Raw genomic sequence first — 24,992 nt, 5'->3', positions numbered from 1 at the left:
ACTTTAAGTCCTACAAAATAAAGATAAAAGCACTGTTTTTCTAGAAACCAAATGCTGGTGCTTTCACATTTTATCTTGGCACGACAGCAAAAAAATCTTTGAAAGGTTTTCTGAGAGAACTTTGGGAGAAAGTTAAACTCGAGTTATTGATTTGGAAGCTGGCATGCTAATCTGTTTTTATTTAAAAGGAGAAATAACTCTACATGGCTGATAATCTACTTCCCTTATATTCTTCATCTCCTGCAAGATTTTTTTTGCTCATGCATAGATTGTGTCTTATCTAGTCCTGACTGAAGTCAATAGCGAGTTGCTTGTTTGTTTTTTAAATAGCAGCTGCACTGGGTATCTCCAGGGAATGAAAAACTGAAAGGATTACAGTTTTGACCCGTTAAAATTGATTTATTAGAGGGATTTTTTTTTTCCTCCCATTATGTCCAAGTGATGAATTGGTCTCTCAAGTTAAGGCTCTGTGAAAAACTGATTTGTCAATTGCAGGCTGACCAAAAAAAAATTGGAAAATTACCCACTTCAGTTAAAATATGCAATGATTTGTGTGGTTTGGTCTTTCCTTCACAGACATGAGAAAAATATGTATTTCCAGGATGTTTCATGGTGGGAAAGAAGGGAATGTAGGGATGGAAGGAGCAGCAGAGGACTTGGGGTGTGCCACTCACCCTGACAGGAGAGCTGGGCACCCTTTCTGCCCTGGAGGGACCCAAAAGACACCAGGAATTAGAAACAGGAAACAGCAAAGGCCAAAAGTGATGGATGTATCTCAAATATACACTAAAAAAAAAAAGTAAAATCAGTACCTGCCCCCAGCTCTCACTTCTTCCCAAAGCCGAGTTTGTGCCTGATCAAGGAATTCCAGGGAATAACAACAAAGGGCAGGAGGAGAGCAGCAAGGAGGATTCCAGCAAAGTGGGAAAGGAACTGGGCTGCAGCCTGTCCTGGAGGAGCTGGGAGCGCTCCAGACCCTGAGGAAATCTGTCCTTGGGCTGGGACAGGGAGGGAATTCCACTCCAGGGGGTTCTGCCACCTCAGCCTCTGACCTGCTGGAACCCTGGTTATGAGAATTCCAGACTTTCTGTGCTGCCAGGCACTGACCCCCAGGAGAACTCTGCGCTGACCTGAGGCTGTGGAGAAGCTTCCAAAATGGAATGACAGAACTGGGATTGTGGGGGTGGAGTTTGGATAGAAATGTGTGACATCACAGGGTGGGAAACTCAGATTTAAGGTTTCAGAATATACTAATATATATAAAACAAGATAGAAGTTTTAGGGCAGAAACTAGTCCTCCTTCTTCATAGGTTTAGGTAATATTATATAATTACATAAAAAAAGTCCACATTACGAGCCACAAGTAGTTAGCTATTAAGTTAAAAGTAAAAATAATTGAGGTGCCATTTCTTAATTGGACAGTTTATCCTTAAAAGGCCTTGTAGAGAGAGAGAGAGAGACAGGGCTCCATTTTTAGTTTGTCCCAGTAAAAGACTGCAGAACTCACAGCTTGTGAGACTTGTAATATAAATAAAAACTAATAAACATCTGAGTCCAAACAAAAAATACCTTCTCACAAATTTAATCCCAGCCCTGACAAAAAGAAAATAAAACTCAACGCTGACCTACAGACAGTCCAGGGCAAAGCAAAACATCAAAGTGAGCAGAAAAAGACATCACTGAGGAGTCTAGGGAAGGAAATGGAATAAGGATATAGATAATTTATCTGTTGTTTGGGATGGAGGAAGGTGTTTTTCTCAGCAGCACAGTGAATGGTGGCAGCACTGGTGGCCCAAGGCAAGCAGCAAACACCTGGGCACACATTTCCTGTGGGAGCGTGGGGTAAAGACAGCAGGAAATAGTACAGCCATCCCCCCAAAATAGCAATAATAAAACAAATAACTAAATAAACCTGAAAAAAAAACAAAAAAAACCCTAAAAAAAAAAATCCCCAAAACAAAACAAAAAAAAAAAACAACTCCCAACCCCCCAAAAAAATACAGAACATAACAAAAAAACCTGAACATAACTAAAAAAGAAGGACAAGACACGCCCAAATTCCTCCATCTTGCCTCCTGAACCCCATTCTGAAGAACCCCAAAATTCTACTTTTTCACCCTGTGTTACATTAACTCAAACTCTTGTGACCTGTAGATCTTCACACAAAGTTGGCAGCTTTTTCCACGGGCTAAAATCGAAGCCACAGGTGTTTTTGACTTCGTGCCAGGGTCTCGAGACAGCCAGGGCAGCCAGAGGGATGCCCTGGGTTCCCACCCCAAACCACTTTGATTCCCACTGCTCCACCTTCTGAGGTCGGATTTCACTCACTGCATCTTCTTCTTTCTCCCCCTTGTGATAGATTTCATTTCAATAAAGAGGAATAATCTGAAAATTGGTTCTCTCATCTTTACCAACAACAACTACTTAGAGGCGCGTTGAGAGGATTAATTCTGAAGTAGTCTGAAAATGTCAAGTGCTTATTAATTATAAGTTAATTGGAGTTAGAATTACATTATGGTAAATAATAATAAATTTACATAGCTGACGGGCAAGTGGGAAGAAGAAGATTTTGAACAGCATTGTGCAGGCTCTGAACGAGGCTTTTGAAGAAACAAAGTCTGGCTGCTGGCATTCAGTGAATTCACTTCTACAGAGAATTCTTACAGATGTGGAGAATGGGAGATTCTTTCTTCTCACCTGTCAGCTTTGATCCACTGCTGGTTTTCTCTGATCTCTGGCCTGGAGCAAAAGGCCTCCATGACTTTTAGGAGAAGTACAAGCTTTGGCATCAATTCCTCCCAGTTGAGAGCCTCTCAGGGAGCACCACAGAGGATAAAGTGTACATGGAAAACACCTTTATCCTGCAGTGGGAATAACAGGAGCCTCAGCATCTGTGGCGTGTGCAATAATCCAGGTGAGGGGGTACAGCTGATTGGATTTGAAAAAGTGAAATCCTTCCTCTGCAGCTGAATGCCCACCTTGAACTTCATCTGTGCTCCAGGCAGGAGAGCCCCCATGGTGCCCAGAATCACAAATGAGTCAATCATGAGTCCAAAATCACACAACAAATGAGTTTGTGCTGCCAGCCCCAGCTGGTGGAATCCAGCACCTGCCTGGAGCCAGGTACAGCCAAAGGTCAGGTGGTGCAAAGCCTCCTTCTCTCCTCAAAGCCCACATTCCCCTCCATCCCTCCTGGAATCCTGTGCCGTGTCTGTGTGGGCATGTCCAGGCCAGGACTGCCCATGGAGCCAGGGAAATCTGAGGGATCTGCAGCTCAGCCATGGATTCATGGCTGGCTCAGATTTAGAGCGTGCTGCCATTTCCTGCTTGGATCTGAAAGCCCCTGCTCGTGGCTGGGAGAAGATCTTGAGCAAGTCATGAGATGTGAAAGAGCTTCAGGACCTGCTGCCCACCGACCCCAAATTTCAGCACCCCACCTTTTCCTGCTCTGCAATTCCATGGAGATGTCAGAGGGGATTGTGCATTTATCATTTGGTGTAATGAAGGTTAAGTTTCTTTTCCTTTCTAAGCAAGCTCATGGGAAATTATTTCAGACAATGGGCTATCATAATTCTGGAGAAAACCAACTTTTTAAATCCCTTCTGGCCTTTAAAATCATCCTTTAGCAAGAAAGGATTTTTATGTTCTTTGATGCCACAAGTTCATACCTTAAACTCACCAGTAGTTAAGCCTCTTAACAAAAACAAATGAAAAAAACTTTCTAGATCAGAAAGGTTATTTACATCAATATTCTAAATCACATTTTGAGACTGTATGAACTAAGCAAATGTTCCATCTGAGCCAAACAGCACATTTACATTTAATATTATGAGAGGAAATACTGAGCTTATTTCAAAGGTGGTACTATATATATACACATAAAGATATTCTGGACGAGTCCTGAAGTGACTGAAGGGTGCAGCTCATTTAAAACACAGATAAATAGAACATATCACTAATATTCCAGGATTTCCTATCCCTTTTGTTTAACTCGGGCCTGCAACAGAGAAGAGCCTTTCACTCTAATTCTTTCAGCTGCTGCAATAATCCCCTTGTTTTGGAATCATTACCAGCAGATAAATCCTAAGTGCCTTTGCAGGGCCACAGGAACTGTGCTGCAGTGAAAGGCAGCAAACTCCCCCCAGAGCACCGTCCTCACTCTGAGATTCCAGTGCTGCCCATGGGCTTTTCCCCAGGATCTGGATGATTTCTGCTGTGTGGGGGTCACACTTGCACAGCTACAGCTCCGTGGCCCATGGAGCTTTAAATTCCAGCAGCTCCTGTGCTGGAGACAAGGAGAAGTCATATTTCTTATTTCCTTGATAAGGCTCTTCTGCGTTATTTTCTGAGCATCCTGTGCAAGATCAGTGCCAGCCTGGTGGAATTCATGATCTAATCAGGGCAGAACCATGACATTCCCTGGGTGACACATAAATCACGTGGGGATGGGTGACGAGTCTAAACACACAGGTTTAACAAAGCTGGAGTGACACAGGAGATTAAAACTTTACTATTACCACACAGTGCCCTCCCCCTCAGGGCTGGACAAACAAAGGCAAGTCATGAGGAACAACCAGAAGCCATTTGAGCTGAGTATGACAAATACTTTCTTCTAAAACTGACTGCCAGGGGAGGGAAAGGCTCCCCAGGGAATGGTCCCAGCCCCGAGGCTGCCCGAGCTCCAGGAGAGTTTGGACAACACTCCCAGGGATGCCCAGGGTGGCATTGTTGGGGTGTCTGTGCAGGGCCAGGGGCTGGGCTGGATGATCCCTGTGGGTCCCTTCCAGCTCAGGATAGTCTGGGATTCCATTAAAATAATGGCTAGGTTAAAAAATATGGAATAACCTGGGGTATGAATATTCTGAGATATGAGAATAATGGCTATGTTAAAGAATATGGAACAACCTGGGAGAAAACTCACTGGCACTTCACATCAAACAGCCACAGCCTAATTTAGAAATTTCTGGGCTTTAGCTGCACAGGGTAGGAGGAGGGAAAAATCATTCTGCAACCAACTTCTCAGATCATCTGTCTCCAGCCTTGAAAGAAATGCCATAATATGTCAGTCTGTGCATTGATTGGCACTGCACAAGCTGCACCCAACCCTCTGTCGTGCTCACTAACTTCATTATTGGAGCTGCCCAATTAGAGGCCAAACAGCCCCATGGCACACAAAGGGCTGCAGGTTACCAAGGGACAAAGTGGGCAAGGGCCTGGTGACAGGTGACATGAGGAATTTTCTTTCTGGGATTAAAAAAAAAAAAAAAAAAAGGCAAAAAAAATCAGAACATAATGATTTTGAAATAATATATTTATCAGGAATTTAGCCCAGACTTCCCACAGAGCATATTCGTCCCAGTTTATATTCAGAAGATGCACAGAATCCTACAATGATTGGAAGGGACATTAAAGGTCGTTTTTTAACTGGGCAGGGACACCTTCCACTGTCCCAGCTGCTCCAAGCCCCAGTGTCCAACCTGGCCTTGGGCACTTCCAGGGATCCAGGGGCAGCCACAGCTGCTCTGGAAAAGCTGAGCTGGTGCCCCAAAATGAGAATCACTTTTTATCCATTGTTACAAAAAACTGCAAAAGGTTTTTACACCTTTGAGACAGAACACACTGGAGGCCTAAGTCCTATTCCAGATCCATTTTTTCCTATTTTTAACTACATTTCACTAGGCTTGGGAAAACGCCCTCCAGCTTCACAAGCATTCAAAAAAAACCCCAACAAAACCCAAACCACAGGTATCAAGCCAGTTCCCAAAGCTTAAAAGCAGCAACAAAAATCAATAGCAAGCAAACAAATCCTCTGCTTAAAACAGCTCTGCAGTGCTCCTGAAACAGCACAAAAGAGTTGTCAGAGTGGGGAAGAGTCCCAGGGCACAAAGGGAGGGTGCTGGGGACACTGGGGTTGGGCTGTCACATGTGTCACACAGCAAGGCTGGCTGTCATTTAGGAAGAGGAGATCTCTCCCTGGTGCAGCCTGGCACTGTTTAACATCCTTGTTAAGGGATGATGGGAGATCATGACAAGGACATGCAGTGACAAGACAAGGGGGAATGGCTTCAAACTGACAGGCTGGGATGGGAGACTGGGAAGGAATTGTTCCCTGGGAGGGTGGGTTGGCCCTGGAATAGACTGCCCAGAGCAGCTGTGGCTGTCCCTGCATCCCTGGAAGTGTCCAAGGCCAGGTTGGACAGGGCTTGGAGCAGCCTGGGACAGTGGGAGGTGTCCCTGCCCATGGAATGGGTGATTTTTAATCCTTCTACCCACCCAAACCACAGTGGGATTCTCTGATCCCCACTCAAAGGGTTCCATCTCTCTGACCTGCAGCAGGAACACCAGGATCCCCACAGCATTATTTTAATCAATGTTTCTTTTCACTGATCTCTCCAGCAAAATTACAGCCTCAGTTTGTTCTTCCTGAGCTGACAACACTCGGAATTCTACAACCACAACCGGTGGCGTTCCATCCACGCCCGTGCAAATAAACACACTCGACTCATCTTTGTTCACGGTGACTAATCCCATTCATCCTTCCCATCTGCTGGAGCGTTTCTCCCAGGAGAAGAATGAGTCCATCCCCCTCCCCCAGCAGGCTGGGGTTTGCTGCCCACCGCAAGGTGAGGGTGACAGCTGGGCACGCCAGGCTGTGACAAACCCCATCGAGCACCAAACAGCCTCACGAGCACGACTCCCGTTTGTGAAACTCGGTGATCAAACAGGAACAGGCTTCCTAAATGTGTCTGCAAGTTCCACCAGGAAGATAAACGATATCCACGGGGGACAACTCCCTGCACAAAGTGATCACTCGGGCAAAAACCTTCACAAAGGCAGATCAATTTTCCATTTTAAACCCTCCCCGTTGTCTCAAAACACCCAGAATGGTGTCATCCTACAAGACCTCTTATTTTTCTGCTTCTGAGGAAAAGAATTCCTCAATGCTTACCTGCTCCCACAACCATAAACCCAAATATTCTCTGCATTTCTGCGCACGTTTATGTCCTCAAACAGCCTCACGATTACCTCATAAAGCACCAGGAGCCTGCTTTAGAACTCTTGCTGAAGTCAGTGGCCACTCTTACACAAATGCTAATGGCTTGTTCCACGGATATTTCCTTGTAATATCACAGCAGCTGCATGGAATTAAAAATATATATATATATAAAAAAATCACTCCTACTGGGGCTGATGGAACCACTTAGATAAAGAGGGGAAACTGCTGAGGTGGCTTTTTAGGGTTTGTTGCGAATGCTTTTTACGGGAAGAGAGAAGAGAAGGTTCCTCGAGGTCACTGCATTCCAGCTGCCATTTCTGAAGGCTAAATACCTCCAACCCCTAGAACTTGGCTGAAATCCTGCCTGGGACAGGCAGCTTAAAAAAAAAAAAATTAAAAGGACCTTTTTTTTCCTTTTTTTGATGAAATAAATGTATTTCTCTGAGTTAAAAATAGGTCTGCTACTCCAGCCCGAGCTGCTGGAAGCTCACCCAGCTCAGAGCTCCTTCTGCTCCCTGCAGCACCCACCCCCTCCTTCCCTGCTGCTCTCCCCAGCTGCTGCTCCAGCAGGAGCGAGGAAGAGGAGGAGTGGGGAGCAAATGCCGTGGCACAACTCCTCCCTCCCCCCAGCTCTGCATCTTTATTTTAGATTAAGGGAAAAAAGCGTCGGAAACGCTAAAATAAGGAATATCCGCATCCACGGTTTCTGGTGATACAAAGTTTCCCTAAGAGAGCATTAAAAAGGGTTAAAATGGCATTTGAGGAGATGGTTTAGTGCTGGACATGGTGGGTGTGGGACTTGATCACTTGATCCTAAAGGTCTTCTCCAACACAATTTATGGACATGGTGGATGTGGGACTTGATCCTAAAGGTCTCCAACCCAGACAATTTATGGACACAGTGGGTGCTGGATTGGATCCTAAAGGTCTTCTCCAACCCTGACAATTTATGGACACAGTGGGTGCTGGATTGGATCCTAAAGGTCTTCTCCAACCCTGACAATTTATGGACACAGTGGGTGCTGGATTGGATCCTAAAGGTCTTCTCCAACCCTGACAATTTATGGACACGGTGGGTGCTGGATTGGATCCTAAAGGTCTTCTCCAACCCTGACAATTTATGGACACGGTGGGTGCTGGATTGGATCCTAAAGGTCTTCTCCAACCCTGACATTTTATGGATACGGTGGGTGTGGGACTTGATCCTAAAGGTCTTCTCCAACCCTGACAAGTTATGATTTCTGACAACCTGATTTCTGATGCTTTTTTTCTCCCCCCCTCATCTCTTCAGTAAATCAGCAGAGTACAGTAACAGGTTTGTGACCAGGGCCATGCTGTCCGAGTTCTTCCATTGCATTTTTGGAGTTCTGGGTTTGGTTGGTTTTCAATTTTAGGCCTTTTTCTGTAACTATAGGGTTTGGTACATCACAGTGGATTTACCAACTCAAACTGGGCCGGTCTTAAAATCAGGGTTTTGGAGTCTCAAGATTTTCAATGTTGGCACACATTCTTTTTTTCCACTCTGGAAATCTGCTAAAAAAGATCAGCAAGATTTTCCACCACTGCTTCAACTATTTTTTTTTTTTTTTTTTTTATCAAGTCACCGGAGACCTTTAAGGTGTTTTATGGTAAAAGTAATTTCTCTCAATTTGATAATTCAAAAATTTTTGTAGTAACAACTAAGGAAGTTGGGAGTTAAAATCTGAGGAAATGGGATTTGGCTATTTGGCAGGAAAATCTGCTTTTCCAGCTCAATAAATTTGAATTTAACAGAAAACTTTGACTCGTTTGGCTAAAATGACTGGCATGTTTCTTTGACTTGCTCAAAATTTACCACCCTGTGGTTTTCTTTTCAATATAAAGCAAGAGCATGGATTATAATTCAAACTGAAAGAATCTAATCTGCTTTGTCCTTTCTTCATAATCTGCACAGCCAAACTGAAGGGCAGAAGCCCAGCTGGTTTTTAAGCACTATTTTAACATGAAATCACTGTGTAAATCAGAATTTCCATCTTTACAGTATGCACAGTTGCTCTGTTTGTGAGGGGAACAACAGCAGGGATACAGATGCTGATTCCCCACTGATTTCTTTTCAGTGAAAAATTAAATAAAAAATTAATTTAATACTTCCAACAAAGGTCAACATTTGTGTATTAAACCAGTCACACTGCATTTAAGTAAAAAAAGTGTGTAAATATGAGGAAAGTCCTGGTGGGTGTTACATTGATTTTCCTAAAGAATTAAATGTTAATTCATGGACACAAGTGGCACAATCATAATGAAGGATCCTGAATAAACCACACATCTTTAAAGCCAAATATTTTAGCAATTACACCAAGATTCTCTCCCCTTATGAGAAATGTCAGCACAGAGAAAATCAAGGAATTCTGATCTTTTTTCCTCCCTGCTAGAAGTGGAAGCCACCACCTAAAGACAAGGAACAGCCAAAGGTGTCACCTGCCACGAGGCACAATTACAGCAACAAAAGGATCAGGAGAAGCCTTCCTTGTTTTTGTCACCAGCGTGGCACAGGTGGTGACAGGAGGTGACACTCAGGGACAAATGATGTGCTTTGAACTTCCAAAATATTCCCATTCCCTCCTTGTAAATGATGATTTTTCTACTGGCATTGTCACGACACCTTCAAGTCTATGAAGCGCCTCCACCTGTACATAAACATGATGCTGTACTAAGATTTTGTCAACAAAAATGAGTATTTCAAAAGCTGAGACTGTTAACAATAATCATCCTCAGAGGATCGAGACCAAGCCAAAGAATCAGAGCCACAGACTATGACGAACTTATGAGGCTGGAAAAGCCAAAATAAAAATTAAATTAAATTAAATACAAAACAAAACCAATACAACAAACCAACACACACACACAAAAAAAATCATCACCATACAGACATTCAAAATATCTCAGAATATCTAGAAATTAAGTAAAGAGGTTTGGAATTCTTCATTCTTGATCATGTCTCCCACACAGTCAATGGAAATTTTCCACTGTTGACCCAGATTTACATGACAAGGAGTGTAAAAATCCATCCTGGTGCTTCTGCCTCTCACAAAATATTCAGCTTTTCCTTGCTACTGGTGAACCTTTCTCTGCTTCCTGCTCTGCGGATGTCAACATTTTAATAACTCATAAAAGTCAATTTTGATAATGTATCATAACATTAAAGTGAGACCCAAAAATCCCTTCTAAACGCTGATACTGCCAAAAAAAAACCAAACAAACAAATCCGTGATGTTCCTAATTTGGTTAGAAATGCAAAATTTTTGCAACTCTTTATCGGAAATTATGAGAATATTTAATTATTAATGGCCTCACTTAGATGTGGCACCAGGGGACGTGGTTTAGTGCTGCACTTGGCAAGGCTGGGTTTTGGTTGGACTCCATCTTAAGGGTCTTTTCCAACCTAAATGATCCCATGAATCTGTGATAATTACATTCATGCATCTTGGCAGTCCTCAGTGCAAAGAAAAGGCAGCAGAAGGACCTTAAATTTGGAATAAAATACACCTCCTGCCCTTCCCAAAGCACTGAACAGCCTCTTCACATCCCAAAGATTTGGTTTAAAAATGAAGATTCTCTTTCTTCCAGTAGGATACATCTTGTTTGCACTCTAGGAGAATGAAAAGCAACACATCCATAGGATATTTTCCTCCTTGAACACAATTAAATATTCTGTTTGTAGCAGGAATATAAAAAGATTGCTGCACTGTTTTACCGACCAGGTGAAGTGAAAATATCAACACCCACTTGAAGGATTTCTCCTGGGCTTAACAGTTTCCCCCAAAGTGTCATAATAACCCATTTATTAAAATTTCTTTAATTCACCGCTCCAGTAAACACCCTGAAATCTTACTTTTTATTAATCACAGAAACCAGCCCAGAGCTGAGACGTTTTGTTTTCTACATTTTAGCAGCTACAAAATGTGAGAGAGTCCACTCAAATTCCTGCCTCCCAGAGAACAACATCCGAAGAGGCTCAGTGATGAACCAACCCCTTCTTCCCTACACAGCCTGAGCAGGGAAAAACAAAATTCCACACGTGTGGTTCCAGCCATGGCAGCAGAAAAGCAAATTTGGGACAAGCAGAGCAGGTGTTGGAGATAGGAGAGAGGATTTCCTCTTCCATCCTTCTCAATTCCTTTCTTTCTCATGACAGAGGAGGAAAAACTTCCCAACTTTCAGCCAGGGGGCACTTGGGAAAGTTTTACAAATTCCCAGTTGTCACCGTGACATTGACTTTTAAACCAATCCCTACATCCAATTAATTTGCTGCTTCAGATCTTGCAAATGAAACTTGAAAAAAGAGCAAATGATTCACGGTTTTGTTATTATAAACATCCAAATAGTCAGAGATCCCAACAAAGTCAGGGAGTTCCAGTGCAGGAACTTTAAAGGAGAGTAAATCCCCATACACAGAGATTACAACAGCTTTGATGTGCCTCAAATAATCTGCATTTTTCCTTACAAGTTGAAAAGAATCTGCTTTAGAGAATAGGCATCCTTTGACAAACAGCAATCTCCCCAAAATTTTTATTGTGAGTGTGTCTGTAATGCAAATTATGCTAATAATTTAATAGCTAAAACATTGCTATTATTGCCAGTGCCAGATAAGTGAAAATAATATTTATAATCGAAGCTCACACAGAGACAGAACTTACGAATATTCCAGTTAATTGGTCCAAGTCATCTTTTGTGACCGTTAACCTCTGATTTTCAAATTAGTTCCACATGGGTACGGCCTGACAATGATGTGAGGAAAATGCTAATGGAAATGTCCACATGTAAAACAGATGTACAAATCTGCTAAGGCACAGCCTCTGTGATTGACTGGGATTTTCCACCCATCTGGCATTTGGGATGTTGGACTGCCCAGCCAGGGAAAACTTGTGGGAATAAAACATTCCCACCTGCCTGGTTTGATGTGTTCTTCTCATTTATCACACCAGGAACTGCAGGGAGCTCTCAGAGCCACATTAAAGCTCACAAGGTGTTCCCAGACACCACCTTTGTAACCACAGGGGAGCCTGCATTAAAATATTGCATTTTCCCCCTTTTTTCAGGTCTCAAAACAGGGCTGAATCCACCCCTTGGAGATCACCCTGAAGGAAAAATCAAGTTTGCAGTCCCCCCACCACAGAGGAAGCCTCCAATGATTCATAGTGGGAACTGGGGCTACCTAAAAGCAGAGGCCAGACAGAATTAAGGGAATTAAAAGCAGTTCTATTTATTGAAGAGTGATAAAGTATTGGAATAGAGTGATAAAGTTCTGGAATGGCTGCCCAGGGAGGTGGTGCAGTCACCATCCCTGGGTGTGTTTAACAAAGCCTGGATGTGGCACTGGGTGCCGGGGTTGAATTGAGGGGCTGGGGCTGGGTTGGACTCGATGATCTTGAAGGTCTCTTCCAACCCAGGGATTCTGGGAATTCTGGGAAGGGCCTTCAGGTACATTTAGGGCAGACCAAGCCCCCCAGGGGCTACACCCAAAATGGATCACGAGTCACAGGTTTCACACTTTTGTAAGTTTGGTTCATTTGCATATTGGGGGTTAATCTCCCAATTCCAGCTTCAGGTGATGAAGTCATTGAGCCCCAGTTTGCTCCCCCAGCTCACTTTTGTTCCCATCTCTCTGGCCTGAGGCACTGAGGTGTCCTTGACTGCCAGGCCTGGAGAGGAATTGTTGTGTCTGCCCCAAATGGGGAAGCAGTAGCTGACACTGGGTATGTGATGCCTCAGGTTTCAGCTTTTCTATTTCTCACATTCTGTGCTGCTTTAGTGTGTGGGTCTGAGCTTCACATTATGGGATGGTGAGTTCGCTGCACAGAGCAGGGAGACAAAACAATTCCTGCTCCAGCTGGGCACCAAGGACAAATGATCCAAATCTCAGGCCCAGGAGCACAAACAGCGTGGGCTGGAGAGAGAAAAACAAGCAGGATGGGAGTGCCTGGGCTAAAGCTGGAATGGGACAATGAACTGCAAGGTGCAAATGGAGCAGAGCTGATCCCAGTGAGAGCCCCCGGGAGCGCTCGTGCATTTTGGGACCATTTTGGTTCCTCTTGGCTGCAGCCCTGGCTGGGCTCTGGTGCTGCCCAAGGTGGATCCATGGAGGAGATCCTTGGAATGAATCCCTGCTTTATTCTGTGACTCTGCTCTAGCTCAGCCTGCACAAGGCATCAGATGGAGTTCAGAGTTACACACTAAAGAACTGCAGGATTACAAATATATGGAAAATAGAAAAGCTAAACTCCTAAGGCATCAACTAAAGCACATTTTTCTATGACAAAGTGATCTCCCAGCACAGACATTTCCCAGTGATAATTAGAGAGAGGAAAGCCAGGGATGCACCTTGGAAATTAAAAGGAAGTTTGAAAATCAAGAAAGAGCAGCTGACTGCTACATCATATCAAATTATTTAAAATAAATACAAGATATTCACAGACACATTAAAAAATTATAATGAGAAGGGGAGGAGGAAGTGACAAGATTAATCCATTTATTTCAAGCTGCTTTAAGGCAGAGCTAATAATCTATTTTTCATGACATGGAGTCAGACTTAATAACTGCATTTTAAACAAATGAACTTCCTGTAATGTGTATCTAATACAGCATTAGGTTAACAAAACATGATCCAACTTGGAGATTTTTTTCCTCTTACTTTTTTCCTTGTGTACATACTAAATAACTAGTCCAGTAATTCTTAAATATCCAGTGCTAGCAGATGAAACTCCAAGAAATTTCTTTAGAAGGTTTTTTAAATTTTTTTTATTTGTTTGTTTGTTTGTTTGTTTTTTTCTGGGTTGGGCCTTGTTTGTGTATTCTCTCTATTAATCTAAGAGTTAAAGCTCTCACCCTTGAATAGCTGGAGTCAAATCTCACATCTACATTATTTTTCTCATTGAGGGAAATTGCCCTAATTTTCCAGCCCAGGAATGCACTCACATCCCCTCCCTTCAGCTTTGGGAGCATTGGATGGAGAGGAATTCAAAATGCAGCAAATTTCAAAAAAGCAGTGTCAGAGGGACAAAAATCCACATATTTAAGTGTCACATTTTAATTCAATTATTAAAATTAATTCATGGAATGGCCTGGGGTGGAAGGGACCTTAAATCTCATTTCATTTCAACCTCCCAGGCTGCTCCAAGCCCTGTCCAACCTGGCCTTGGGCTCTGCCAGGGATCCAGGGGCAGCCACAGCTGCTCTGGGAATTTACTTCCAGCCCCCTCCCTAACCTAACAGGGAATTTTTTTTTTTTCCCTCCTAATATATCTAATTATATTCTATTATATTTATATATATGGCAACTAGTCTCATATAATAATTATTAGTATACATATATTTTAATCATATAAATACATAATATATAATCATTGTTCCTTCCTAAGTTAAATCTTATTAAGACAAAGTCATTAAGAGAACCTACCCAGTGACCTAAGACCTAGTGGGAATTTAAGGCAAGGCAAGTATTTGCACCCCTGCCTTTTATTCACATTATTATGGAGTTAAATTGGCCTGATTTGCCTGGGAGCTGACCCGGGTGATTCCCCCAGCGCTGCTGGGAGCACAGCAGGCACAGGCACATCCTTTTCCCTTGATTTGGCCCAAGGAACTTTGATTCTTCTCCCACGAACAGAAGTGCAGGTCCTGAGTTCTCTGTTCCAAACCAGCCCCACAGAAACACCCGATTTCCTCGCACAAGCTCACGTTCTCTGAACGAAGTTGCAACATCAATTTTCCAATTTTATGGTCTGCTGCCTCCCAAAAATTATATTTTGTGGGACCTCGTCAAGCCAATTCACGTACACACACAGCTTTCCTCATTCCAGTAATGCATTGATCCAAACTCCACACTGAACACTTGGAGAGTTCTGACTTTGACTCCTCAGGCCCCTTTCCATTCCTAAAATCCATCAGGGTTTAACCCCCTGGCTTCCGATTCCTCCCCTAGAGGTTTAATTTGCTGTTTCCATGTTACATAATCCTATCATTTTTAAATCCTGCTTAATATTTGCAATATTAAATCCTGCACCTCCTTCATGCATATTGACCCCGTGTTTTACACCAGGAATTGCACCTGACAGATTTTACACCAGGAATTACCCCTGACAAATAATTGTACACCAGGAATTACCCCTGACAAATAATTGTACACCAGGAATTATCCCTGACAAATTTTACACCAGGAATTACACCTGACAAATCAGGTTGGTTTCAAGATTTTTATGGGAAGTGGAGATGTTGCCTTGGAGGAAAGAACAATCTTCTTATCAATACATTTGAATGTATCAGATCCCAAATCTGATGAGTAAATCACAGTCAGTGTTCTATTCTGCACTTAATGATCAGCCCAGAATTTGTATTAACACCAGCATCCTTGAATTCTACAGGAACATTCCGATTTTAATGAGTTGCTGAGACATTTTTTTTTCCCCACCTCTCAATTGAATGTTTTATTAGGATTGATTTTTCTTTACCAGTAGCTTGGAGTGGGGTTTTTTTGGCAGAGCCATCATGTTCCACCTGGCTGCAAAACCTGGAGAACAAATCCTACCTGGTTGTTTGGTTTGGCTTTTAAAGCAGGATCATTTTCCTCTGTTTGTTCTTCCTCTGGCTTGTTCCCAGCTTAACATTTCCTCATCTCTCCTCTTATGACAAATTCCCAGGGCTGAACAAATCCCTGGGCTTTCAGTGGTGAGACTGCCCTGGGGTTCTACAGCTCCTGAGCCAACATTTCTCAGCCATCCCCTGTATTAGCAGAACAAATCCCCATGGAACTCCTCCTGCAGCCTCCTCCTTCTCCCGTGCTCCAAGGAATACATAGAAAAATCAGGAACACAAAAAGGAACAAGGTGCCTTTGTGTTAATTAAATCAAAACCTGCTGTGGTGCCAATTCCTTCTTCAGCTTTCCCCTAACTTTGCTTTCCCCTAATCTTCCACCAACAGACAAAACCAAACCTTCCATCATCCAATGGCCCATTCCTGGCTCATCTCCCCCAAAATCCATTTCCTTTGCCAGGTGATAAGAACAGGGCTCAGCACCTTGTGCAGAAGGACAGGGCCACCTCCACAAGGAAACTTTTTAGAAGAAGCAAAATCCAAGAGTGCCTGGAAAGGGCTGATTTCCCTCCAGAGACCCTCAGCACCCAGAGTCCAAATTATTTTGATATAACAAAGATGAGATAAGCTGAACACTGCAAATCATGGTACGCAGCCACAGTAAAAGTGCTTTGCACGTGGTCTAAACCCATGGCAACTACAGGCTGTAAATGCTAAGAAAAAACATTTGGGTTTCCCCTCCTCTCTGCTTGCTCCCTACTTCAGCAGAATTCCAAAGGACTTATTGTTACCCGAGTCCCGGGAGATCCAGGTGTCTCTTGAACATTTCAGAGCAGTAAAAATAAAGTAAGCAATGAAATTGTTCACTCCCTTCCCTTGTTCCCACCTCCCAGTTCCCTGACACTTGCAATCCAGTCTCCTGTCCACTTCTTCATTTTTTTCTCAGTCCAACACAGTTTTAGAAGCAATGATCTTCCCTCTCAAATTCCAGCAACTATTCTACTTCTATCAGACAATTTCTTCTGGAACTACTGAATTTCTTCCATTATGATCCACTTCCACTCAAAAAAAAAAAAAAAACAAACAAAAAAAAACCAAACAAACCAAAAACAAAACCAAAAAAAACCCCAAACCTGTCTTTCATCCTAAATTATTTATCTACTCAAGAACTTCCACTCCTTCTCCTGTTTATCAGCCAGGTGCAAATTCCACAATCCTGGCACCATTTTGTCACATTCAGGTAAAGGACTCAGCATCTGGCAGTTGCTGGGGGTCATTTTGAAAAGGTTTAGCCCCACTAGGAATGCCCAGTTCTGAACACATTGCTGGATGTTTAGGGATTCACAGCTTTGGGGAGAATCCTCTTCCTCAGCCTCTTGGTGCTGGAGCCTTCCCAGCTCAGACCTCAAGATGGGAAGTTCAGAGATCCTTGGAACATCCTGAATGTGCTTCTCCCTTGCGTGTTGATTGCATCTTCCCTTAAACCCACTGCCTCCACCAGAATATTATCAAATTTCACCAATATTTCCATAATTTTGTGCTGCTTTCATTTTGGATCGCCTTTCCCATCATGATCTTATTTCTGTTTCAACTTGTGCCATCCATTCACCTTCAGAAATACAGATTTAGTGGTGCCTTCTGATGTTGCCTTTAAAGAGACAGAAAATGAGGGGTTTTTAGCAATGTCCACCTTCTCTGAAGAAACACCACTGTATTTTTAAAGGTCTGACTCTTTCCTCTGCCAGTTAGTTTATGGACATAAGACATAATCTCTTTTAAGCTCTCTCTTTGCTTGTTTTCTGTAGTTTTATGTTTCCTGCCATCTGGCCTCCCAGTTCTTCTCCACCCCTGCCAGATTTTGATTCCTCTTCTGTACCTGGATGATGGGTTTGGATTAAAACTGCCATAAAATCTCTCAGCTGCACAAAACAAACAGAAGCAAGGCGGGGAGAAAAGCCCTGGAAGGATTTTTGAGTGGCTCTGTTTGTAATTTTTTTTTCTAAATGATCACCTGCATTTGCTGCAAGTTGACTTAGAACCTAAAGATCCTTAAGATTCCTAAATGGCAAACAAAATATTTCCTCACCAACTCAAACAAAGCCTTCTGTGCTGTGGGTTGGGGTTTCCTTTTGTTTGGTGGATTTTTGGTTTTAAGAGCAGCACTGTCTCATCCTTTAGCATGTAATAACTAAAATAAAGTGACCAAGTCCGGAATTCTGTATTTGCCATCCAGCACCCACCCCATCCTTCTGAAGGATGGGCAGCAGCAGGCCTGGAACAGAATTAATTCCATTTACTAAAGCGATTTGTCTTAAAAGAATCCCTCAGATGACACCAAAGAAGTTTCTGCTTCACAATGCTGAGTCAGCCACCAATATATTTTATTTTTTTTGCTAATTTTCGGATTTTATTTTTTTTACAAAAATCAACTTAAAACAAGATGATGAGCTTGCCTCAGAGTCACAGGCTTTTGTGCAGCTTCTGTGACTCAAACCCTAAATTGAAGTTTGTTTATTTCAGCTTTTTTGCTTTTCTTAACATCCATTTGCTAAACATAAGAATGACGATAACAGGGAATTACTAAAAAAAAAAACCACAGCTCCTTGTAGAAACCCACAAACTCCAATTCAAACAGAGTGGGAGGAGAGCTGCACTTCAGATCCCTGTTCTTACACTATTTCTCTTTTTCAAACAAAGTGCTTCTCCTCCTCAGTCTCTGCTTTCTTATCTCCTCAAACAAACAAACAACAACGGAGGGAAAGGAAAATAAAGCAGCCAGCTTGGAGCTCAGAAATAACACTGACCCATTTCAGCAGCTCTGTTATAATGTATATATTATAAATATATTTTGATTTTTTCCTGCTTTTTTTTTTTTCTTTAACCACTTTTATTCATGTCTCCTGTCTTAGTTTGCAAATGCAAAGCTGTGCCTGGGGCTGTGTGTTCTGTCAGAGCTGGGGCAGCTCTCTGCTGTTCATGGGGCACTTTTCTTTATCTCTCCCACAGCCAATCCTCCCTCCAGGAGATACCTCCTGTTAATGGGCTATTAATTATTAATTATCTTCTGTTCATGGGCCAGTGAGTGTCCCTGCATGGCTGAGAAAATTCCATCATCCCATGGGGAGATGCTGCGCCCAGGGGAGGAGCCAAGCATTCCTACCTGGATACAATCTGACTTTGGGAACACCACAGCAGCCTTTGCCCACTGCATTCCCAGAGGAGCAGCTTTCTGCCCCACTGCATTCCCAGAGGAGCAGCTTTCTGCCCCACTGCATTCCCAGAGGGAGCCCAGGCCCATCTCCAGCAGCCCTGGAGCTCCAGAGGAAAACTCCAGCCTTGTCCAGGATCCTGCTCCAGCAGAAGCACAGCTGGCACTGCAGGAGGGCTGAGCCCCCATGGAATGGCACTGCTGCCACCACCCTGACCCACAGGCTGCCAGGGCCTGCTCTGACTCTGCCAGTGCTGGTTTGTATTGCTGCATTTGTATTTTAATTTTATTTTTTCTCTAATACATAACTTATTTCTACTCCCATATCTTTGCCTGAGAGTCCCTTAATTTCAAAATTATAATAATTTGGTGGGAGGGGGGATTGCATTTTCAATTTCAAAGGACGTTCCTGCCTTCCTTAGCAGACACCTGGCTTTTCAAACCAAGACATCTCCACTTTCTCATGAGATCTTGGCTGACCTGCAGACAGAAGCCCCCACAAAGAGATTTTTGTGTTCAAGGTTTGGCTGGAATAACCCAAACCCACCCTAAACTTCTGCTTCTTCAGCAATTCCTCCCAACTAAAACTTTTCCAAACCACACCACTTCATTCAAGGCCTTCAGATAATTTCCCACAGGAATTCCGGCCCTTGTTTTAACAGAATTGGTGTCATAATCTCATCAATCATTAATACTCTTCCTTGGAGTGTTCCTCCTATGATTTCATAAATTCATAGTATCCAACCACAGAAATAATCATTAAGACAACTGAAATTCATGCTCTTTGTGTGATATCTCATCATGGAAATGCTTTTTCTCCAGGCATGAGCTGTCAGCTTTCTGAATGTTATACCAGGCTTTCAAAAAGCTTTTTCCATGCATTTTTGGGAAGGATGGAAAACTCTGTCCTGCTGTGTCCACTGCTGAGCAGGCAAAAGCACCTTGTGAGGTGGCTGAAGCTGCTTTGGCTCTCCCTGCTCACTTCCCAACCTCCCTGTAAAGAACAAGTCTGATCTCCTGCCAGTTTTCCAATTCTATCAGAAAATAATTATTGTCAGAGAAAATTAAACCCTCCATGGTGAAACCTTGCAAAGCTGATTAATGGGGAGCTGCAACTCCTGCCTGGGAGGTGACTCGTTCTTAGAATTAGCAATGTGACCTCCAACGCCACCAGCAGTGCTGGAAAGGCCATTAGAAAGGGTTAATTAAGCAAAATACTTCTTGGCAATGTGGAAGCAGCATCTAGTTAATTATACTATTTTAAATATAAATTAATTACACTATTTTAAATGTAAATAATCTGCACCGTCCATTTTTTGAGGAGAATATTGACTAGAACGATGCAAGAGGAAGTTTTTGGAAAGTCTTTTTGGCAAGATATCCCCAGACACTTCACCTTAATACTCTGAATTGTTACCTGCCCCTTCCAAAAGAAACATCCCTTCTAGTGTTCTTGAAGATATCCTTGTCCTTTTGAAGAAAGGTGGAAGAATCTTCAGGACATGAAAGACAGTTTGGTAACTAAATAACTCCCCCACCTGCACAGCCTTCACTCTGCCCCTCCTACTCGCTCAGACTCGTCGTGCTCCCTTGGAAATTTATTCCCCAGGAAAATTTCAAGCAAGAACTGAAGCATTAGCATTGGAAATAGGCAGGAGTATTTTAGTTTCCAGATTGTAGGAGCAGCTTTTTCTCCAATGTGAACAATAAAGTCGTAGAACTTGTGCAGATAAATCAGCAGGAGAGTGATGTTCATTTGGAAGAGGCCTAAAACCTGCCTGAGTCACCGGGCCCTGAGATTCCCCAAACCTTGAGCAGATGATCTTTGCTTGCTCCAACAGCTCAAAGCTTTCAAGGCGGGGTTTGACTGCTGCCTACTCAACCCACAGGGAAAAAGGGCTCTCATCCATCAGGCCATAAAGCAGGAATTCCAGGACAGTGTGGGTTGGGAGGGATGTTAAATCTCATCTCATTCCACCCCTGCCATGGCAGGGACACCTTCCACTGTCTCAGGTGGCTCCAAGCCCTGCCCAGCCTGGCCTTGGGCACTGCCAGGGATGGGGATCCCACACTCCTCTCCAGTGCAATGGGCTTCCAGGAAGCACAGACCTCTTTCTTCTTTAAACACTTTCATGATGACAGTGTCAAAAAAAAACCTCTGTTGCTTTATTTTAAGATTGGCTCTTCACAAATATTAAATTGAATACTATATGTATTGTGGAGGGTTATTTTGTAATACTGTATTAATCCTTTATAAGTAGTGTGTTAAATATAGTTTTAGGTTACAACATAATGTTAAAATAAACTCTGTGATGTAAGATACTTTTTAACTAGCTCAAGAAAAGGGATAAAATAATCAAGAAACTCTTCTCACAGAGATAACAGCAACACAAAACCTCAAGAGTTACAGCCTCCTTATCAGAAAAGACAAACATTCTTCCACCTTCTCTCCATCTTTATGGAACCACCAGGATTAAGGGGAAGAAGTTGACAAAAACCAGAAAAATTATTAATTTGCAAGGGATTTATGCATCATGTATGAGATGTACGAATATGCAACAGGCTGTTGCTTTTAAGAGTTATTCCTTTGTTTCCAAGGCATGTTTTTGGCAGCTCAGTGCCCAAAAACATCCGGACGTCCGTAATTCTTTGCTTTTTGTTGTCTCGTAGTGTCCTAACCCTCATTGTCCAAATTTTTATTACTCTAATTTTACTACTATTTTTATAACTATTTTATTACTAATAAACTTTTAAGATTTTAAAAAGCAAGCGAATGGTGTTTTTCACATGCATGTACACTTTGTTTTCTAAACCTAAAGCTTTTGAACTGGATATGAGAGACGCAGTCCCAGCAGTGACGCATTTTCCTGTAAAGAATATTCTTACAAGAATTCTCTTCTGGAATGAGCTGTCAAACATCGCAGCTTCCACATCCCCACCCTCTGGTAAGAGTCAATGGCACTGTGGTTTCAAATCCTCTGCAAAGACCTGGATTTCTTTACCTGCTCCTGTGGCTGAGGAAAGGATTTACTCAGTAATAGAGGATAAGTGATTTGGGACTCAGGAGGGCTAAAGGAGAGAGCTCTGTAGGGCAGCACGACCCCAGAAATACTTCAGATTTCCCAGGTCGGGATCCAGCCCTTGGCCTGGCAGGGGAGCAGGATCACAGGGACAATGCCTCAACGTGTCTCAGAGAATTAAAGAGTGATTTGAGCTGGAAGGGACCTTGAAAACCACCCAGTGCCACCCCTGCCATGGCAGGGACACCTCCCACTGTCCCAGGCTGCTCCCAGCCCCATCCAACCTGGCCTTGAGCACTGCCAGGGATCCAGGGGCAGCCACAGCTGCTCTGGGAATTCCATTCCAGCCCTTCCCCACCCTCCCAGGGAGGAATTCCATCTCAATATCCCACCCAAACCTCCTCTCTGCCAGTCTGAAGCCATTCCCTGTGTCCCCTCTCTTCAAGCCTTGTCCAAAGTCCCACTCCAGCCCCTTTAGACAACCAAAACCTGACCACACAGGAAAAGGCTTTGCAAAATCCATTACCATCACAAATTTCTGCCACTATAAAACCAGGGATTTTTTTGTGCTCGCTGTTTTTTAGTCTATATTCCACAAGGGCCACAAATAAGGGGAATAAACCCTCATTTTGACATCCACCACTCAAGTGTGAAAGTAACCTTTAGCTTTAATAGTTTATTCAGGAACTATCCCCATGTTTTTAATTAGCTAATGCCTCACTAAGATCTGCAGGCCCCAGAAGAACATAATAGTTCTACCAGACAGCCCTGGTTTAATTTCCCTGGTTTTAATGTAGCACGCCATCTCCCAGCCCACATCCCAACTGTAATTAGCATGGCTAATTACTGAAGCTGGATGAAGCATGGCTGCAGTTGCTATAATAAGTGTATTTACTGTATCTCCAAGTACATTACTGATATTACAGAATTTATGATGAAGGCACAAGTAAGGAAAACGCCAGTGCCATTGAATACTCATGGGACTGGCACGGAGGGTGGGAGAAAAAAGAGATTTTTATGGAAATAGCAGATCTCTCCAATGAATTAGGTGATTTCCATGATCCCAAGTGCTTATGAAATTTTTGTTACATAAAAATCTGTTCACTGGGGGGAGAGAGGGAGAACACAAAAAACCTCCTCAAACAGCTGGTAAATCACCACTTTAAAGCAACTGTTATAAAAGGGGAAGAAAATGTACTTCACAAGCTTGAAACCACATCACAATATTATTCCCTTACAGAGAGCCTACAAAGTTCAAAACCTATTAAAATGGGTTTCACATCTTTGAAATTCCGAAGATGTGAAATCCCTTTTTAATAGGCTTTGGATATTAACAGTAACATTTCCCTATAGCAAGATTAGAGCTGAATTTACAGATCTCCAATGATTTCAGAGCAAGTCAAGCAGGCAGAACTCTCCTCACCCCGATCTGCACCAGGGATAAAGACACTGAACTCTCTAAATTTGTCTTTCATTGATAAATATGAATTCCTGTCAAAGATCACTTCCATAAATAGAGGGATATTCACTCTTTGCAGCTGGATCACGCTCTCCTGGGAGAAGCAGATGTAGCCATGTAGGTTAATTGGAGAAAAAAACAAAATTAAAAGTTTAGCAGGTGGTGCTGCAATATCTCAGACATCCTCCCGTGATGTTCACCAAGCACACTGAATGTTTTATTTAAAATATTGAGCAATTTAAATACATAACTTCGGCAAGGAGCACCCACCAATATTTCATGGAAATAAAATCTAGGGTTTACTGGAGAATCCTCAAGTTTATTGGAGAATCCTTGGGTTTTATGTATGGAAAAAACTGCAGGAAGGAACTTGAAAATTGCAGCATTTAGGGTTATGAAGCTAAGATTAATGAACATTAATTTTTTCCCATTATCATTCCAACAGGAATTCCTTGGAATTCTCAGCCCCACAGAGGGTAAGGTGTGATCACTGACTCTCTGCTGATCTTCCTGCAGTCACTGCCCCAGCTCAGCTCCTGTGCTCAGGAAATTCCCCCTGTGCACTGCAGTCCCAGCCCCTCAGCTGCTCCCAAGCCTCCAAACACAAAGCTCACATCAGCAGGAATAAGGAACAAGGCATTAAAATAAAAATAAAAAGCAAAATAAAAAATAAAAGATAAAATAAAAATAAAAAAGTAAAAAATAAAAATAAAAAAATAAAAAATAAAAAGATAAAACTAAAAAAATAAAAATAAAAGATAAAAATAAAAAATGAAAATAACATAAAAATAACATAAAAATAACATAAAAATAACATAAAAAAAAACCCAAATAAAAATAACAAGTAAAAATAACAATCCCCACCTTCTGCTGATCCATTTGCACAGGATAAAAATATCTCTCATTTTGCCAGTATCATTTTTTTTCCCTGATCCGACAAGTTAGATCCTATTCCAGCTGGCAGAAGAAGGCCTCACCTTTTCATGATTTCCAAAATAAAGCCCAGTGTGAGCAGCTGCCAGTGTGAATTTCAAAGCAACAGCAAACACTGGCAGCGCTTAAACCTCACTATTCTTGAAAATCACCCATTTGTTTGGTGGAAGCGAATGCAAGCAGATTTGCCAGCTGTGCAACTCCACGGAGTTTTCGCGTCCACTGGGGATTTTTTGAAGTTGTTTGAGTCGTGAGGGCCAGGCTTGGGTTGTTCTGGAGCCTGCCCAGGTCATGGAGAAATTCTGCAATGACTTCAATCCTCAGTGGATTAGGCTCCAAATGAACTGAGCCTGATGAACGGCAGAGCTGCGCTCCAGCCTGATCTTGAGCTGGTGTTGGCACTTCAGCAGGCACTTCTTCAGCGAGAAGAGCAGCTGCTGAAGAGGGCAAAAATCAAAGAGCAATTTCCTCCACAATACAACTCATCAGGAAAAAAAAAAAAGGAAAAAAAAAAAAAAAAAAACCAGCCCTGGAAGAGATCAGCTTTCAGTGAATTCATTCAGCCTTCGCTGCAGCAGGCACAGGAGAGGTGATTGAGAATTTAAACTCTGTACCCACACACCTATGAGCATTTGTTGCCCTAAAACTCCTACAGTTCCATGGGAAATATGGATATTAGCCTCCTCTGATTGGGAGGACTCTACATTTAAAATGCAATTTCATTAATTTAACGCTATAAAACACTTCTTCATTTTAGGCACTCAACTTGACTTAGATTTGGCAAATCATTTAAGCCGCCAAAGTCT

This window comes from Vidua chalybeata, chromosome 10, assembly GCF_026979565.1.
Source record: "Vidua chalybeata isolate OUT-0048 chromosome 10, bVidCha1 merged haplotype, whole genome shotgun sequence".
In the NCBI taxonomy this organism is placed as follows: Eukaryota; Metazoa; Chordata; class Aves; order Passeriformes; family Viduidae; genus Vidua; species Vidua chalybeata.
The sequence above is the reverse complement of the archived record's forward strand: the minus strand, read 5'-3'. Positions refer to the sequence as shown.